This window comes from Mauremys reevesii, linkage group 2 (assembly GCF_016161935.1).
Source record: "Mauremys reevesii isolate NIE-2019 linkage group 2, ASM1616193v1, whole genome shotgun sequence".
Lineage (NCBI taxonomy): Eukaryota > Metazoa > Chordata > Testudines > Geoemydidae > Mauremys > Mauremys reevesii.
In genome coordinates, this window is record NC_052624.1 from 256,033,104 (window position 1) to 256,050,535 (window position 17,432).

A 17,432-nucleotide genomic window follows, 5' to 3' on the forward strand; every position below is an offset into this window, starting at 1 on the left:
ACCCAAGCAATGAAAAGTTCAACCCCAATGGGTATAGAGGGGGAATGAGAAAGTTACATTCTGCTGAAAACAGGGACTTATAATGGAAAAAAATTTCAGCTGTAACTATGGTCCAAATCCTGAAGTCTTTACTCAGAAATTTAATAGACACTTCGACACAACTTCTATTAGACATCAATTGGACTTTTGTACTACTCTAGTGGTACACAGACTTTTGGGCAGGCCTTGCAACACAAATGAATGTAATTCATATAAGGAATAAAGATGCAAAATAGGGACATCGGAAAGTAAAATAGACAATAGTGACATAGTGACATAGGATCTTAAGTATTTATTCCAAAGCAAAAACTCAGTTCAGTTTCAGTTAAGTTTGCTAATAGCAGTTCAAGAGACGATATATCATTGAATGCATCCATAAAAATGCAAACATTAAAAGCTATGGAAATTGCAAAGGAAGGGCTACACAAACAATTCTTACTCAGACAAGGCACTCACAGTTTCATGTGTTGATTTTCTTTTTTACTGACATCAAGCAATGTGCCATGACACTGATGTAATAAAGCACATGTCCACTTTACTGCATGTTGGGCCATTTGATGCTGTGTGCACTGCTTGCAAATAGCTGAATGCACCATTCCCTTCTTTTACTGGTGCGTGAAATGTTTTTGATATGTCAGACTCATCTCTGAGCAAAATGTGAAAATCCTCTGAATGATCCTTTGAAACAATTCTAACAAATCAATCATGCTAGTGTACACCAAGCTCTCTGTTCATACCAAAAATGTGCAATATAAATGTTCTGTGACATAGAAAGGATGTGCTGTCACTCCAAATGACTGAATGTTAAAAGTTTCAAAAAGATAACTCCTGCTTTTAATTTACTGACAAAATATATATTTTACCCTGCTTGCAATTAAACATTGTGCATACTAGCAGAAAATAGAAACTGAGCATTATTAACACCAGGATCAAATTGACTAAATTCAAAACAAGCCAAACCCCACATGTGTTATCTGTGGATCTTTTCAATACATCAGTGAATATCAACTATTTCATGAGATCATCTTTATGAGATTTGTCATCAGATTGTAAAACATTTTAACCTCAACTGTCAGTAAGCCTTAAACCAAAATAAACACATCAAAGAGTAAAATGAAAGATAATAGTAAAGTTGATGATAAATTCCCTTCACCAGCAGAAACACTTTCTTTCATTCTTATTTCTAGAGATCAAAAATTTTCCTTGTGAACCACCGGCTGAGTTGCTCAGCACAGAATAAATGATTCAGTTACCACATACTTTGTCTGGTGAGGTAAGAGTAGCTACTTTTTTTGACAGCTTATGCAGATTTTTACTCCGGAAATTGTTTGCGGTACATGTAGTGAAATAAGCTCTTGTTCTTTTTCCATTTAATGACTTTTTTTTACAGTGATACCTTAAAAAATAATGTTGTGGTTGAAACTTTAATTTGCTGTAATAATGCTTTGCTGCTTCTCATTGTACAACTACTCTGCAAATGAGGGAAAGATGTAACAGCTATTAATCTGAGCAGCCATCTTGTGGTGCTGATGGCTAAAGATTCTGTTACTCATGTAAAGGGGCCAGATCCTGCCTGCCTTTTTCAGTACAAACTCCCCTTGATTTCACTGGGAGTTCTGAGTGGACTGTAAGATTTCATCCACTGAGGACCACCTTCTCCCACCTTTACTCACCTTGAGTAGTGCCTTACTCTGTGATTACCCCAATTAAAATCAAAAGGACTATTCACAGAGTAAGGTACTACTCGCTGTAAGGAAGGATGGTAGAATCTGGCCCTGAATTTACAACATGTTGGTGTATGCAATATTTAAATTACAACAGCCAAAAAAATATTTAAAAAAGCAGTTAAGGTTTCTATGTGGCAGCATTGTAATTATGGCTCACACTAGGCAGGACCCTGGGCTGGTGTCAATCAATGTAATTCTGTTGACTTCAGTGGAATATGCCAGCTTACACCAGCTGATGATCTTGTCCATTTTTCTTATCAGGTATAAAGAAATGCATATTACTTCACAACACCTTAGCTCTGACCAAGGTAAATGATTCTGTCACCAGGAGTCTCAGGATCTAAGATACAGCACTGTGCTGGAATTATATTGCCAGGGTGTGTTAAAAGTCATACAGCTGGTAGGGAAGCATAGGCAGTAATAGTGACTTCCCACATCCTCACTGAATAGGGTCTCTGCGAAGAATGCCCTGGCACCCCACTGTTGCCATGGGATCTGTACAGATCCCTGGGGATCTTCTAAGTTTGGGGTTAGGCCTAGTGGCTGATTCCACTGGAGCAATCTCCATAAAAGGAGATGTTTTTCCCCTTAGCTCCTACCACAGGCTCTATTGCTATGAGGCATGATCCACCCCTCTGTTATCACTTCCAGTTACTGCTTGTCAAAATTTTTCAAAAATTCAACAAAAAACAAAGAATTTTTCAAAATGTTTTACACAATTTTATTTGCCATTGTTTAACCATCTTTAGTCCGATAACTGTGGAATGCTTTGTCAAAACCTAAAAAGCATGATTTTTAATGTGTTCCTTTGACCTTATTTGCCCTTCCTTATAATTCTTTTTCCTTATTTGCTTGTTTTTAAAATACATCTCTACCATGCAGGGAAAGTGTGAATGGAATAATGTCTCTACGTACTGCTTAATGTTTAAGGACCCAACTGTGAGAACTGCTCAATGACTCTTAGTATCAGCTCTATGAGAAGTTGCATTTTAGCATGGTGCACATCAGCCATGTGACCAAAATTCTTCACGAATGGGAAATCTTCAGTGTTGACCACTAGCTAACTGTCCCCCTACTCAACATTTGTGTTCATATCTACCATCGTAACAACACCTGCAGGCTGGATTAACTCTCCTCTGGGCCCATGGCTATTAGATTTTGTGGGGCCCCTGTATACAAGTATTTTTCCTAATTTAAAACAAAATGATCACAATTATGGCATCGAGGCTATTAACGCTGTACTAAACTTGTGTTTTAATTAACACAAAGCCATTCTGTGGTTACATTTCAGTCTTAAAACATGTAGAATATAGTTAATTCAAAATAGTCTACTTCTTACCTTAGAACAGCTGTTATATTAGCTTATTTCTGGGAGGGCGTTTGGGTGCAGGAGGGGGGCTGCAGAGCATTAGGATGCAGGAGAGGGTGAGGGGTGCAGGTTTTGGGAGGGAGTTTGGGTGCAGGAGAGAATTCTGACCTGGGGCAGGGGGTTGGGGTGCAGGAGGGGGTGTAAGGTATCAGTTCCGACCAGGAGGCACTTACCACAGGCAGCTCCTGGCTGGCGGTGCAGCAGGGCTCAGGCAGGCTGCCTGCCTGCCTGCCATAATGCCACACCACTCCCGGAAGCGGACGGCTGCTGGCATGTCTTTGCGCATCCCTGAGGGGAGGGGGACAGCATGTCGCCATGTGCTGCCCGCAAGTGCCGCCCCCACAGCTCCCATTGGCTGGGAACCGGCCAATGGGAGCTCTGGGGCTGGGGGCAGCATGTGGAGCCAACTTGCCAGTTTCCACCTGCCAGGGGCTGCAAAGACATAACAGCAGCTGGCCGCTTCCGTGAGTGGCGTGGGGCCATGCATGCAGGCAGCCTACCTGAGCCTTGCTGTGCCAGGGCCCCCTTAGGCCAGGACCCTGGACTGCAGCCCCTAAAGTCCCTGCGTTAATCTGGCCCTGACTATCTGATTTAGCTGTATCTGTACATACTCCATAATTAGAGCAGACTTCTTCCCCCTTTACAAGGGAAGCCAAAAAAAAAAAAAAGGCTTCCCCTTACAAAGGAATTAATATTTTTAGTTAGCGCACAAGTCAAGGCCACATTAAAATTTAATTTGTGCACAGTGTACAATGCCACTGCCACATTCCTCCTTACTCTACAGCTATATCAGAGCTGTTTCCTGTACCCTATCTCTCTCATCACCCTTGTCAATGATACAGTCACCATCACTAATACAAAAATGGTCACATTAAGATACTAAAGCAGGTGCTTAATCCTGATAGGGGATGAACATGCACAGCTCTCAATGGAACACTCAGCATCAGGCAGCATGGTCGCTTGCTTGGGTTTATTGGTAGGTTGTAATTAAGGCAGCAGTACTTGAACTCTCCCTCCTTGGTATGCGTCATTTCTCTGATCTCTAATTCTGACTGAATTATTATCCAGAGGCTGCTAAGTCAGATTCTGCTGACAAAAAGCATTTATAATGAAAAACAGAATCATTTGTAATGAGATTTTTGTGCATGGTTTTTCATTTATTTTCATTTGGTAACTGTTAGAATTAATTGTGGTGACTACAAAAAGCTTAAAGCAAGCTTCATTCAGTTTTTAAGAGTCATTCATAACAGCAAACAACTTGCAGCTAGGGTCATGGGTAAGTGCTAGTAAGATTAATGTTTTAAGAACATACATCAGCAAAACCCAGAAACCAAATTTTACAATGGCAGTAGCATTTCTAGAACAATATTTTAAACTGTTGTCAATAATCCAGTTTAAATCTAAAAAGGAAAAGGTAGCTGACAGAACTGCTCAGCCTTAGTGAGCAATTCCTTAACGGTTTTACTTTCCAAGAAGAAAAAGGACATAAAACATATGTCTGTGTTTCCAGCTATAACAATGGTTATCTCCTACACCTGGATATTGTATCAATAAAGATTTGGAATTCCCTGCTCTATATGAGTGTGCTTCTGTGACACAGTTTCTCTCCTCCACAGTAAGGAAAACAGAGGAAAGATTGGTTCAAGTTCCAGTGTTACCACAGAATTTTCATGTGACTTTGGGCAAGTTATTTAAACATTCTGTGCTTCAGTTCCCTCTCTGTAAAAATGGACAATACTTCTCTACCTCACAGGAGTTCTTTGAGGATAAATCCATGAATGTTGTTGCAGTGCTCAGATACTATGGATATTGGGGACATAAAAATACCTGGAAAGATGGATCTGCTGTACCAGATCAGACCAATGGCCCTTCTAATTCAGTATCCTATCTCCTGTCAGTGGCTTCAGAGGAAAGTATATAACCCTATGGGGGAAGTGCAGATCTGGTATGTAGATGCTCTCACCTTCAGGACATCAGTTTCAATTCTAGTTCAGGTCCATTAGTGGCCAAAATCCTGACCATCTAATTTCTGTTTGAGAGACTGTGTAAAAACAATTGGTGGTCTCAGTCCAGTTCAGAATGGACAACATAATTTGTACCGAGTAAAACATAATTTGACAATAACTGGTAAATGTATTGACAGAGACTGAGGCTTGATTTGGAGGATAGAGCCTGAAATATCTACTAATTCCTGGAGATCTCTTCAGATCAGAGTTGAGGAATATTTGTGACACAGTGTTAGGAAGCTTATACTTCTGTGTGGCATTTTCAACAAATCAGGCTCCTTGAAGGTGTCTCAAGTTGGGCACCAAAAATCACTAGTCATTTCTGAAAATCTTAATCATGGACTTTTAAGATGATAGTGCCTCTTTAAGCTCTACTGTTGTTATTATTTCTTATTTGCATTACAATAGTGCCTGGAGGCCCTAACCAAAATTGGGACCCCATTGTGCTCGGTGCTGCACTTACACATGGTGAGAGGCAGTCTGTGCCTTGAAGAGCTTCCAATCTAAAGAGTTAAGATAGAAGAAAGGTGAGACAGGAAAGAGAAGCACAAAGAGGCAAAGTGACTTTCCCAAGATCACATAGTAGACCAGGAAATAGAACCCAGCTCTCCTGAGTGACGGTCCAGTACCCTACCAATGCTACTGTAGCTCAGTTCAACTAACATAGGCCAAATCAACCTGAAACTGAAAAAAAAGGATGAAATCCTGGCCCATTGAAGTCAATGGCAAAACTCCCAATAACATCAACAGGATTAGAATGTTGTGCTTGAAGTGTTTATGTGAAGTTTAACCAACAGGGCTGTCAATATTTGTGATATGAATGTGAATGTCACCATGTGGGGCAGTTTTTTCAGGATCCCTATGACAAGCAGAGTTAGATAATCCAAGGGTTAAAACAGCGGGGATTGCTCTGCAGTAGAGCTTTCACCTTTGCTACTGCCAGTGGAGTTGCAATGTCCTACTGCAATAGTGGAAGATTTTAAGACAAATGCTTTTGTAGGCCTGACCTTTGAGAAGTTGCAGATCCTACCACAATCTCCTCTCTCTGATCTCTCTGCTTTTATCTTAGTCACAGGCAGTTCATATGTAAGGATGCTTGGACGACAGAGTCACACTGGTGATGGGCTAAAGCAGAATGCCTAATACTAAATGAGGAAACTAGATTAGTAGGTACCTCATAATCTGTACACATTTAATGAGTAAAACCAGATTTTTCTAACTGAGTTTAGGTCAAGTAGGCCAAACTGGAAAAGTCAATGATTTCTCCCCTCTCACCATAGCTATTTCATTCTTGAAGCAAAGCAGAGACATCTGATAGGAACTTCTCAGACTTTCACTTTTTTCTTTTCAATTATCCAGACCTGACCAGTCTCATTTAGTTGTGGATTCATTTTAAAGCAATTTTAAAGACTTCACCCGCAAATCAAATTTGTGTCTGTGAGAGATTTTGCATATGTGTGCAAACTAGAAGTGCACTCTACGGTTGTGTGTGTGTTTTTTTTCAGTGTGTTTTTTTGCAGTGTAATTATGCAAAGCAGTTGCAGTGTATGTGTTGTGGGATGATTTGACCTGAGGTGTATGTGTGATTTTTCAGGGAAGTTGGGATGATATTGTAGGGCTTTGTGTGTGTGTGATTGTGAAGAGGTGAGGTATATATGATGGTGCAAGGTGGCTGGGGAACATTTTACATGAGGTCTGACTGTGCAGAGGGGACTGTGGGTGTGACTGTGTTGTGTGTATAATTGTACAGGGAGCTGGCTGTGTGGTTGTGCAGGGAGCTGGGTGTGGGGGTGTGGTTGTACAGGGGGGCAGAGTGCTGCTGGGTGTGGATTTGTGACTGTGTCACATCTCATTTTCTCATTTTCAATAATCCCCACCTCTTCCTTCCCATTTCCTAGAGCAGCTCTGAACCCTAAGCCCAGTGCCATGACTGGACAGCCCACCTGTTGGTCCACAGACCCTGCCTGGCACTATCTCCAATGAGAGCTATCCGAGTCCCTTTCTCCGCAGGACCAGGAATAACATGAGCCGGACTGTTATAAGCTGGCACAATTTGCTGCTGGTAGCAGTTACTGACACCTAGGAATTCCCTTTTGCGGCTTACTCATAATTTGCTCATAGACTTCAAGGTCAGAAGGGACTATCATGATCATCTAGTCTGATCTCTTGCATGTCATAGGCCACAGAACCTCTCCCATCCACTCATGTAATACACCCATAACCTCTGTCTGAGTTAATGAAATCTTCAAATCACAATTTAAAGACTTCAAGTTACAGAGAATCCATCATTTACTCTAGGTCAAACCAGCAAGTGACCAGTGCCCCCTACTGCAGAGGAAGGTTAAAAATCCCAGGATCTTTGTCAGTCTGACCTGGGGGAAAATTCTTTCCAGATCCCAGATATGGTGATCATTTAGCCCCTGAGCATGTTGGCAGGACCCACCAGCCAGACACTTGGGAGAGAATTCTGTGTAGTAACTCAGAGCCCTCCCCATTTAGTGTCCCATCTCCAGCCGCTGGAGATATTTGCTAATAGTAGTTGTGGATGGTCCATATGCCATTGTAGGCAATCTCATCATACCATTCCCTCCATGAACTTATCAAGCTCAGTCTTAAAACAAGTTAGGTATTTTTCCCCTACTACTCTACTTGGAAGGCTGTTCCAGAACTTCATTCCTCTGATGGTTAGAAACCTGTGCCTAATTTCAAGCCTAAACCTATTAATGGCCAGTTTATATCTAGTTGGTCTTGGGCCAACATTGGCCCTTAACTTAAATAACTCCTCTTCCTTCCTGGTATTTATCCCTCTGATGTATTGATAGAGTGCAATATCTCCCCATATCCATCATTTTGTTAAGCTAAACAAGCCAAGCTTCCTTAAGTCTCCTCTGGTAATGTAGTTTCTCTATTCCTCTGATCATCCCAGTTGTCTTTCTTTGCCCCTGTTCTAGTTTGAAGTCAACTTTCTTAAACATGGGAGGCCAGAACTGCACACAGATTCCAGATGAGGTCTCACCAGTGTCTTGTATAATGGTAATAACACTTCCTATCTTCAATCCTAGTATGCATCAAGCGAGGCATCTGGAAATACCTCACTTGATGCATTTTAGGATTGTGTTAGGTTTTTCACAGCCACATTACATGGTGGCTCATAATCATCCTGTGATTGACCAAGACGCCCAGGTCTTTCTATTCCTCTGTTGCTTAGAACTGATACATCAACAGCTAATAGCAAAAATTTTGTTTAGTCCCTTAGTGCATGACCTTGCACTTTGTGCTATTAAATTCATCCCATTTCTATTACTGCAGTTTTTCAGGTCATCCAAAATCTCTTGTATGATATTCTGGCCCTCCTCCTGGCAACATCCCCCAACTTTGTGTCATCTGCAAATTTTATTAGCACACTCCCACCTTTTTGTGCCAAGGTCATTAATGAAAATGTTAAATAAGACTGGTCCCAAGACTGATCCTTGATGAACTTCACTAGTAACTTCCTTCCAGCCTGACACCTTTCAGCATGACCTATTGTAGTCTGCCCTTTAATCAGTTCCTTACTCACCTTTCAATTCTCATATTAATTCCCATCTTCTTCAATGTAACTAATAATTTCCCATGTGGAACTGTATCAAAACTTTACTGAAATCCAGGTAGATTAGATCTACTACATTTCCTTTGTCTAGAAAATCAGTTATCGTCTCAAAGAAAGAGATCAGGTTGGTCTGGCATGATTTACCTTTTGTAAAAACATGTTGTATTTTATTTCAATTGCTGTTACCGCTATGTCATTCATTACTCCTTCTTTCTAAATTTGTTCTAAACCTTGCATACAACTGAGGTCAAACCAATGGGCCTGTAGTTTCCTAGATCACTTTTTTTTCTCTTTCTTAAAAATGGATACTATATTTGCAGTTCTCCAGTCATCGGGTATGACCCCGAAATTTACAGATTAAAAATCATTGCTATTGTGCCTGCAATTTCATGTGCCATTTCCTTTAATATTCCTGGACAGAGATTATCCGGACCCTTCAATTTGGTCCCATTAAGCTGTTTGAGCTTGGCTTCCACCTTGGTTGTGGTAATTTCTATTTCCATATCATTGTTCCCAAACCCTGCCACTGCCCCCAAGTTCCTCATTACCTTTATTAAAAACTGAGGCAAAGTATTAATTTAGGTATTGGTTCAGACCTAGGTTATCTTTACTCTCCACTCTGTCCTAAGTGCTCACTGTCTTTACCTTTCCACATCCTCTGGGCCCGGGGGCAGCTATTTGTGATGAATGGGGGGAACTACCATCACAACTGGCTACCATTGTGAAAACTCTATTTTAAATTTGGACACAAATAAAAGTTCTTTTGTAATTTGGAATAAGAATTCTACAGTGTTAAACCTCAGGGCTATGGTGTGTAAAATCCATCACAAAGGTGTTATTTTTTTATTCGTCTCTTTCTAGTATAGATTAGGCCATACAGTTTCTATACGAAACAAACATTTAAAACACAGAAAATAGTGTAAAGCATTGTAAAGAGTATTTGGAATACTTATTAAACATAAGCTAGTATGCAGAAAATCTACCACTGTTCCTTATACAGTCTTCCCCCATGGTCACTGTTGTACATACTAAACAAGTTTTCAATACAAAATTTGCACTTCTGTACTTTGGCACACATGTGAGTGCATCGTTCTCTGATCTTATTTCAGAGACATTTTCTCTGGCCTTTCCCTCACGGTTCCACTAAAGCGCCTTGTTCTCACTGTGATTTTACCTTATAATAGGCAATAGCTCATGCACCTGAGTTATCCTGAGGTGGTAAAAAAAAAAACCTTCCCCTCAACCTTTTTTAGCAGTAAGCAAAATGCCCAAGGGCTAGATTCACAAAGGCACTTAAGCATTGAGATGTCGAGTGTTGCAACACCTAACTTTTAGGTGTCTAGAAAGCACGGCAACAACACTTGCAATTCACAAATCCTGAGTTAGGCATCTATGATCCCTATACACTGAATGGAGAGACCTAGGTGCCTAAGATTAGATTCACAAAAGTCAGCACTCTAGCGGGAGCCACTTACGCTAGACAATGGTGGGAGATGCTGATGAGAGGGTGTGTCCTAAGCCCATCCCTTTGACAATTAGGTGCAGAGTTCTCAAGTCACCACCAGGCTTGAGAACCCGAGCTCCAGCCTAATCTGCAACCTCAAAACAATGTCTACACAGCTATTTTTGGTGTGCTAGTGCAAGCCCTGCTACCACCAGTCTCTGGACCCAGGCTCAGAGGCTTGCTTCCACTTGTAGTATCGACATACTTTATAATGTGCTATAAGATGTAGTGGATGCACCTGGCTTCTCCAGATCTTGATAAGGATGTCAGCATCCTCCTTCTTTTCAAAACACTTTTCAGTGTTGTCACCAAACCATCCCTCAGAGCAGATGTGCTTGCTCTTGCATTGATCAGCCACTGATGCCACATGGCTGCTTTAAAGTTGTATTTATAACATTTTCCCCGTTGAGGACTGATTGGCTCAGCTATCAGGTGAATAAACATGGAGTGGTCTGCCAGGCAGCTTACCTACAATGAAAACATCCCATACTGCTTCTGAGTGAAATATATAGAATATGTCTAATAGCTGCCACACCCTATTTCTGGGTCAGGTGATCCTACATCCTATTTCTGGATGTTTCTGGGCCAGGTGATCAGCCCTGCACTCAGCACATGTGCTGAGACACAACATCACAATGTTCTAAGAGACCTGAAAATGTTTCTGTTGCAGCCTACAGGACTGTGTCCTCACACCTTTGTGAATATCGCAGTGATGAACTCATTAATATTACCATCAAAATGTAAGAAAAGTATGAGACAATGTGGTGTTTGCAAATTAAATTTTCTTGGAGGCACATAGTTAGTAAAAGATAAGGTTTACATCATGTGTGGTTAGTGTATAGGTAGAGGCTAAGATCAAAGAAGACACTTTATAGTTTACATCACCAAAAATGTGGATCAATTGGTTAATTTGAATGGAAAAAAGTGCCACCAATTCTATACATTACTTATAGTGGGATCACTGTACAGGTAGGCCAACATCCTCTATAAACACATCAGGATATACCACAACACTGTCAGACCTTCATTCTCCTGATCATGAAAGATGTCCTGACCAGCACAGGGTAGAGAGAAGCCGTGAAATCACCTTAAATTTGAACCTTAAACCATGTGTTGAAAGTTTGCCAGGCCAAAACTGACACCTGTGAAATACTGTAAAGGTGTTTCTACAGAGGGTAGCTCTCAGGAAAGTTAAGATGAGTGCTCCACTGCTTCCCTCCTTTTTGGACTTAGAGAACAATCAAATGTGGGCTACACCTGGACTATACAAAATTTCTAAAATGTTCAAGATAGGTTAAGGGTCTGATGATTAATAGTGTTTTGGGGAAGAACTGCTGCTATCTTTTATGGTTACCCTGACTGCTGTTGTCTAAAGGAAAGACACTTTACTTCTGAACGATAGTGTCCACACAGGGGATAAGGCATTGTAACTTATGGTTATTAACTTCACACCTTCAGGGTAACCATATAGATAAGCCCTTAGTAATGGGGAAAGGAATAAAGGAAATGGAGGGGGGAAAGCCTTTATTAATCCCTTTAGTTTACAGATGTTTTGACTAGTTTTCCATGACAACCACTCCAGTGGGGGGCTGCAGACATTCAGATGCAAATACCTCTGATGGCAAAAGAATGGTTATCGACATAATCAGAACTGTCAAGCCACAAACAATAATGGTTCATTAAACATCTCTGAGTCAGCATTATAGTGTGTGTCCTCACTGTTAAGAAAATGTGTATTTTTTTTTACTGCTGTGTAGCCAACATGCATTAGCTATCCCTCTATAAAATCATAATGGAGACAAGGCACTTAAGTTTTGCCATTATGCACTCCCCCAGACCAATGCAAAGGAGTGACAGAATAATTCACTTTTAAAAATTGTTGATTTTTGGTAGTCGAAAACTGTGAATTTTTCAGAATGAGAATATATCCTAACAAAATATGTAGCATACATAAAAAGCTATAAAAGATATGCAATTAGAAATATAAACAATTTGGTAAAATAACAGCATCTATGTATGCAACAATTGAAATAATAGAAAAGTATGTGCTCCAGTGTTTCAGTGGCAGACTAATGCATGGTTGTGATGGGTTCCCCCCGGTGCCACCTGGAACTGGGGTACCACTGAGCCCACCTCACCCACCAGCCTGGGCTCCCTTTCACACTGTGGTGCTGTGATAAGTTGCCAAGCTCTCCAAGCTCTCTCTTTCACCAACATGCACACAGATAGGGACACACCCAGCTGCAGCTTTACACACGGATGCTGAGACCATCTCTGCATGGGAAGGCTCAGCTAAGGCAACTCCTAGTTGCTAAGGCACGCACCCCCCTCTGGACTGTAAACCCAACATGATATCATCTTGCACCGCACAGGGAACTGTACAGTGTAAGCTCATAAAATTCGCCCCTCCCTCAATGTGGAGCAAGATATGCAACAGCTTTCCACCCCGAGTTATAATTTCCACACACTGGTTTTAGACAAAACAAAAATAAGTTTATTAACTACAAAAGATAGATTTGTAAGTGATTATAAGTGATAGCAAACAGATCAAAGCAGATTACCTTAGGAAATAAACAAAACTGCAAACTGAGCTTAACACACTATTATCAGCTAGCGGCACAAGTATGGACTGTACTTCGTGGCATGGGAGCTGATCATCTTATCAGTTCCCCTGCCATGAAGCGCAGCCCCTGCTGCTGCCATTCCTGCCCGAGGCTACTAAGCCAATGTTAAAAAATGGGTGGGCATGGCTCTCCCCACTTTTAAAAGTGAGGGGACCCTGGCTCCTTTCCCCCCGAGTTCCGACGTCCATGGACCCCCAAGATATGGGGAGCCAAAATGTTCTTTGTGCGCAGGGCCCAATAAATCTTAATCTGCCTCTGCAGTGTTTGCAGGATGGGTGATTACTTTCATAAATAAGGATTTTTTAATACAATTTCAATTAAAAAGGGGGTGATAAATCACATATTTCTGGAAGTCCAAAGCAGCATTGAATGTTATAGATATGTACAACCATTTTAGGTATATGGATTCTTTGGGAGCAGGGGCGGCTCTAGGTATTTTGCTGCCCCAAGCACGGCAGGCAGGCTGCCTTCGGCGGCTTGCCTGCGAGAGGTCCCCGGTCCCGCGGATTCGGCAGCACGCCTGCGGGAGGTCCGCCGAAGCCGTGGGACCAGCAGACCCTCCACAGGCATGCCACCGAAGGCAACCTGCCTGCCGCCCTCGCGGCAACCGGCAGAGCGCCCCCCACGGCTTGCCGCTCCAGGCACGCGCTTGGAGTGCTGGTGCCTGGAGCCGCCCCCGTTTGGGAGAGGTAACAGCAAAAGTATGTTAGTGCACCCTAAAGACTCAGAAACAAAACAACAAACTAACCATTTTAAAAAAATTTCATGATTTTGAGGTTAATTTTAGAATTCTTGTGGTTCAATCTGCCTTTACTATGTTTAGTAAAAAACAAGTAGAAATTTGGCTTTCAGAAGGGTTTCATACAAGATAGTGCAGTGCCCTTATGGCCACATTTCTAAAGGCATTTATGTCACTGGTGGGATTTTTAAAAGCATCTAGATCAGTGGTCCCCAACGCGGTGCCTGTGGGCGCCATGGCACCCGCTCGGGCATTTATGTGCACCTGCCTAGTGCCCAGCAGGGGAGAGAAGCCCGCAGCGTTCTCTGTCCGTGGCAGGCGCGGGGCCCACCTAGTGCCCAGCAGAGGAGAGAAGCCGGGGCCATGGGCGCCGACTTATATGGGCTCCTGGGGCTTTAGCCCCAGGAATATTTACAGTCAGGGGCTCTGCTCCACCAATAGTTGGAGCTAGGTTTCGCCCCTTTTAAATCCCAGCCGCGGCCGGGAGTCAGAGGGCTCTGCGCTGCCCGCAGCTGCGGGGAGCCCAGCGCCTTTTAAATCCCAGCCACCGGCCGGGAGTCAGAGGGCTCTGGGCTGCCTGCAAGCGGGGGGAGCCCAGAGCCTTTTAAATCCCAGCCGCGACCGGGAGTCAGAGGGCTCTGGGCTGCCTGCAGCCGCGGGGAGCCCAGAGCCTTTTAAATCCCAGCCGCAGCCGGGAGTCAGAGGCTCTGGGCTGCCTGCAAGCACGGGGAGCCCAGAGCCTTTTAAATCCCAGCTGCGGCCGGGAGTCAGAAGGCTCTGGGCTGCCTGCAAGCGCGGGGAGCCCAGCACCCTTTAAATCTCAGCCGCGGCCGGGAGTCAGAGGGCTCTGCACTGCCCCAGGGGCAGGGAGCCCAGAGCCCTTTGAATCCCAGCCCCTGGCCGCTGATTGCCCCCTCCCCAGACCCTTGCCCCAACTGCCCCCCAGGATCCCCACCCCCTATCTAAGCACCACTGGTCCTTGTCCCCCGATTACCCCCTCCCGAGACCCCTGCCCCTAACTGCCCCTTGGGACCCCAGCCCCTATCTAAGCCTCCCTTCTCCTTGTCCCCATCTGCCCCCTCCTGAGACCCCACCCAACTTCCCCACAGAACCCCTCTACCTGTCCCCTGATAAACCTCCTGGACTCCCATGCCTATCCAATTGCTGCCTGTCCCCTGACTGCCCCTTCGAACCTCTGCCCCATCCAACCCCCCCGGCTCCGTGTCCCGTGACTGCCCCCCGGAACTCCCTACCCCTTCTCCAACCCCCAAACCGCTTACTGTGCCACTCAGACCAGCGTGTCTGGCTCCTGCAGCTCCAGACAGTTGCTGCCATGCTCCCCCATGGACCCCACAGCCCTCTCCCACCCCCAGCACCTGCCTTCCAGATTTGAACACCTCAAAATTCAGGAGTGCTCAAGCTCGGTTTGGGCAGCTTTTACTTCATTTCTCCCAAATCAGTTTCCCCTGCAAGGTGCCAACTAAAGGTGTTGGAGAACAGAGAGATTGGGTGGCCTCCTAATGCCTGGAAAAGAGACAAAGGCCGGAGGAGGGAGTGTCAGTGCCTGTGCGGACTTCTGGGAAGTGCACGGTGTGGAAGGGGATGCTGTGATGCTTTGGAACAACTCCATACAAAGCCAGTCAGGACTCTGGGGGAGCCTCCTCTCTCGGAGCAGACTGTCTCCAGAGCAAGAAGCTTACACCTTCCCGGGTCTGACCTCGGAGCATTCAGCATGCCCTTCTACATCATGCACTTTCCACAGCGAGTCTGCCCAGGCTGGTCCTGGGGAAACCAGAGGTCCCTGCACCCCAACTCCGCAGTCAGATGTGACTCTCAGCCAGACAGTAAAACAGAAGGTTTATTAGATGACAGGAACACAGTTTAAACAGAGCTTGTAGGTACAGAAAACAGAACCCCTCTGTCAGGTCCATCTTGAGGGGTGGGGCGCCCAGAACCAAGTTCTGGGTCTCTCCCCATTTCCCCAGCCAGCTCCAAACTGACACTCCCTCCTCTGGCCTCTGTGTCTCTTCCGGACAAGGAGGCCACCTGATCTTTGTCCCCAACATCTTCAGTTGGCATCTTGCAGGGGAAACTGAGGCACCCATACAGTATTCAGAGAAAATATTAAGGACATTCCCACTTCATCGCAACAGGTGCAACAAAATATAATACTGTATATTGAAGCAGGCAAGTGCTGCTTCTGACTTTCCACTTTTAATTGACCTTTGTAATCTTGTGGCACTGACGCGTTGTAGCTTCATTTTATATCGGCTTACAGGGCGGGAGCCGGGGGGCACCACCATTTTGGGCCCCACCAAAAATTATACAAACCTGCCGCCTATGGCCGGGGCCCCACGCCTGCTGGGGACAGAGTACTCTGGGGCTGCAGGTGCCGGTGTTCTCTGTCCCAGCAGGCGCCGGGCCATGGCTTAAGCCGTAGAGCAACCGCGGCCCTGCACCTGCCGGGGACAGAGAACTCCGGGGCTGCAGGCTTCATTCTATGTTAAAGTAAAAATAATAAATATATTTGGACCAGCAGTTCAACAATGTTTTACTTTTTAAAAATAAATAAGATGAAAACTATTTATGATATTTATTTTGTAAAAACTCCTTAATTTTTCTTACAGGTAGATAAAAAAGAGCAAATTCACATGGTAAGGTGAAAGAGTAATTGCCGAATAATTTAATTAATACCTTTTACATGTAAAATTACCCTTTTTATCTTATGGATTCATATATTATGTAATATTAAATATGATGTTTTTCATATTATTTAATGTACAAATACAAAATAAGCCTTGAAAAATTGTTGGTGCCCGCCACACTCTTCTGAAAACATGAATGTGCTACTGGCCACGAAAAGGTTGGGGACCACAGATCTAGATGCTTTCAATCTTTAAAAATCTGGCCTTTAGTTAATATCTGGGAATGCAGTTCTACACACAATGGTGACGTGAAAAAGCACTAGGGTGATGGATACGGAGGCAAAACAACAGTTAACAGAGGCAATCCTCATTGGCAGATCAAAGGAAGCTAAAGTTTTGACACTAACCCAGGAAATTAGTCAGCCTTGAAGTCATGTGATCGCAAAGAATAAATCTGTTATAAAAAAAGAATTAAAAATTGTAGATGACAATCTGCAGTAAAAACACGGGAAGAGTTATTCTAGAAATATTGTCAGATGTGACTGCTGAAGCTACTAGCAACTATTAATATGTTCAAGGATGATCTAGTATTAAAATATAAGTTAAATAGCACAATGCCATCCATCCGCACAGTATTAATGAAGGTAAGCGATGGAGTGCTAAGAATAAGAAGAGTAATAAAAATAACATTTTAAAAAATAAAGCATTTAAAGGCATGAAACTACATTTACGGCGGACTACAAGAAAAAGCCAGTCCAATGCAGGCAGTCAGAACAGCAGCGGAGACAAGCTACTCTGAGGCTTTATGCAGCCGTATTATCTAATAACCAATTCTTTCAACCACTACAAATCTGTATGGGCATCAGAGACGTTAGGGGTGTGCGTGTATGTAAATCCAGTCTCCTTCCTTCAGCAGCTCAATCCGCACTGGGCTGCGCTGAGCCCGTGAGCGCTCAGCCCTGGGGAGCGGGCACCGTCCTGCCTGCCCCGGTGGGGAAAACAGCCCCTCCGCCACCCGCCCGCTAGTTCTGCCGCCACGGCTGAGGGCTCACCCCCTTGGCGGGAACTTTGCCCGGGGCTCCCCCCTCTGCCCCTGCCTGGCAGCGCTTCACCCCACCCCGGATTCCGCCCCGGCCTCCCCACGCCTCCTGCGCAGCCACCGTCCCCCGATCCCGCCGCCCGTCAGCCTG